This window comes from Arvicola amphibius, chromosome 6 (genome assembly GCF_903992535.2).
Source record: "Arvicola amphibius chromosome 6, mArvAmp1.2, whole genome shotgun sequence".
Taxonomy (NCBI): domain Eukaryota; kingdom Metazoa; phylum Chordata; class Mammalia; order Rodentia; family Cricetidae; genus Arvicola; species Arvicola amphibius.
Window position 1 is genome coordinate 133,151,520 of NC_052052.2, and position 3,100 is coordinate 133,154,619.

Below are 3,100 nucleotides of genomic sequence, written 5' to 3' on the forward strand. Positions count from 1 at the left end.
AAACACACACAGTGAGAGTGACACGTGTGCACAAAGTGGGGGGCACTGTGAAAGAATGTGTGAAAAGGTAATAGTGTCTTGATGGCATTGAAGGTGGTGTGTGCATTGTGGGAGATCCTGACAAGACAGACCTGTCACCCAAAACCCTGCCCTTCTTTTCTGGTCACCTTGACTGTCTCATACCCAGGTGCAAGCCCTTTTATTTCTTACCAAAAGAGTTCTGAACTTTGTTCCTTTAATCCTACCACTCCTTTGAACCCTAAGGTCTGTTTTTGTTGTTGTTGTTGTTGTTTTTCGAGACAAGGTTTCTCTGCAGCTTTAGAGCCTGTCCTGGAACTAGCTCTTGTAGACCAGGCTGGTCCCTAACTCACAGAGATCCGCCTGCCTCTGCCTCCCGAGTGCTGGGATTAAAGGCGTGCGCCACCACCGTCCGGCTCCCTAAAGTCTGTTTTGACAGAAAGGCGGGGAAACACATTTGCTGGTGGTACTCCTAACAAACTCTTCGCTGCAAGATAGGAAGCATCACTGTCTCAGGAAGGAGGGAGGTTTTGCTGAAAATTTTTGCATCTGTATTCATCAGAATCAATAATTGTTTTTTTTCACAGAGTCCTTGTTTATATTTGGTACCAGAGTAGTGCTGGCCTTACTAAATGACTTGGGATGTATTCTGCCATACCTCTCCCTTTTGAATCAAGAGCACTGTGTGGTGGATGCATTGCCACAGACTTGAGTCCCACTAGGCATGGGCTTCTAATGGGTCCTGCCCATTCAAAGCCAATTACTCAAATGCCCTTGGGTGGCCTTTTACAAATATCCTTTTAAATTGGGCTATCTAACATCTAACATAAAGCAAACAAGGCTCCATAGCTCATGGTTTCTAAACGAGTGCTTCTGCCCCCCCTATGCCTCACTCAACTCCCACTTCTCCACCCCCGTTCCTGCTTCTCTGTTTCTCTCACTTTGAGATTCTCTAAAACAATACTATTTCCCCCTGTCCTTCCACTCTCCTGGCTTCTGCCACATAACTATGCCAGAATTTTAAGTTGGTCAGCTGATATAGGTTTCTAAAAGTGTTTTATTTGTCTGTCTGTTAGAATGATGTGGCCAACAGATTTGGGATTGCCTGCGTAGCTAAAAAAGCTGTCTTATTTTTGCTCATTTATCCCTCCCAGATCTGTCTAATGGCATTTGATGACTTAAGGTACTGGTAGCTCATTACTTTATTTGTTAGGTTTCCTGCTAAAATACAGAGAGGCATGCCTCTTTAACAGGCTTCATAGTCCAGGACTAACAGGAAAGAAAAATTGCTGAAAGGACCAAAGTCTTTTGTGTCACCAAAAATCAGCTCTGCAGGTCACAGGAACCAAGTTCTAGCCTAGCTAGGAACTTCATAGGTGACTGGAATTCCCTAATAGTAGGTCTTTACGAGGTCAAAGATAGAAAAGAGTAAAGGCTCTTGCTGCTAGGCCTGATGGTATGAGTTTGAGCCCTGCATGTAAGTTTGATGTCAGCTGTTCTTTGACCTCCACACTCAGGTTGTCATGTACACACACACACACACACCACACACACACACACACACACACACACACACACACACACACAAACACACAAATGAAATTTTTAAAAGAATATAAAGAAAAGAGTCAGTCACAACTAGGGATAATTCATAGTGTTTTTCTCACTTTTTAATCTCCAGAATCCTCTACTTCCTAGAAAGAAAGAAAACGAGAGCCCAAAGAACATTTATCTATGAGGACTGTGGCATTCGATACCCCTGTGCTAGAATTAAAGCCCATACAATGCCTCAGTTCTTCTGCATTTCTAGCTTGATTTTTTTTAACATTTTAAATAGTTTAACTTGCAGACATCCCAAAATAATGCAGTTTCTTTCCCCCATTGAGTGACTGGTCTCAAAATGATGCCCGGATGTAACTGGCATGACGGTATTACAGTGGGCGTGCTAATTTACCATGGTCATTGGCGGTGTGGCCTCGGGAGACTGTGGAGCCCTACTCCCTTCAACCCCCATTCACCTTTCCAGCACGAAGTGCGAGCTTCTGCTCTGCTGCATATTCCTGCCCTGGGTGCTGTCTCACCAGGGACCTGAGAGCAATGGGTCCAGTAAGGTGCAGGCTGGACCGCCACAGCTGAGCCAGAGTCCACCTCTTCTTTTTCATAAATGCACGGTCATAAGCTCTTGTTTTAGGAACAGAAAGATTGCTTAAGAAGTAGGCTTTGTGCTTCCTTACATGGTTTCTGGAGAGAATTTTGAAGTAATTTTCATCCTCAATCCCTGTAGATAATATGTCTTTTTTTTCCTCTGGCTTAATTTGAGGTTCCCCCGTGTTTTTCCTTAAATATTTTTCTGCTTTCTGTTTGGTGGGCGCTGTGGTCTGCTGATTGTTATTAACTGTAGGAAGTCCTCAGCTGCCATCCATTCTAAACATATTCAGACTCTCACAGTTCATCACTTCTGTCAACTTCCTGTCCTTTGCAAAGCATCACCAAAAACCATGTTTTCATATTGAGTGTCTTGGATCTGGGCAGTTTCCTTTGGTTCTTCTGTAGTTGTCTCTCTTTCCCTGCCCCATCTGCCCCCTGATCCTGTGTTTGCCCACTCTTCCCAGTTGCACCCTTAGCATACTATTCTTGGTTATTTTAAATTATAGATAACCCTAAACTTTCTGTCCCATGAGTTTGCATGTTGTTGATTCATTGACACTGAACTTGTTACCTGAAGAGGTTTCTCAAGCACATCTGTCAGGCATGCTGCAGCCTTCCTGTACTGGAAACCAGCAGCCAGCACCTCAGCATGATGCTGGAGGCCCGTTAGAAATAGAAAAAACATGGTATATAATAGGATTCAGTAAGGACAGATATTCACAATGAGAGCTGGGATAAGGAATGACCGTGTCACCCTAATTCAGTTCACCTAGAACTTTGCACTGAGAAGCTGGAAGATTTTGCCACTTTGTACATGTCTGCAAAAGACTGTAATGTCCTGAGTACTGTCTTGGAGGTGTTGAGCTTAGGGTTCTCAGATCATCCTCGCTAACAAGATTCAGGCAGGAGGATCTCAGTGAGTTTGCGGCTAACC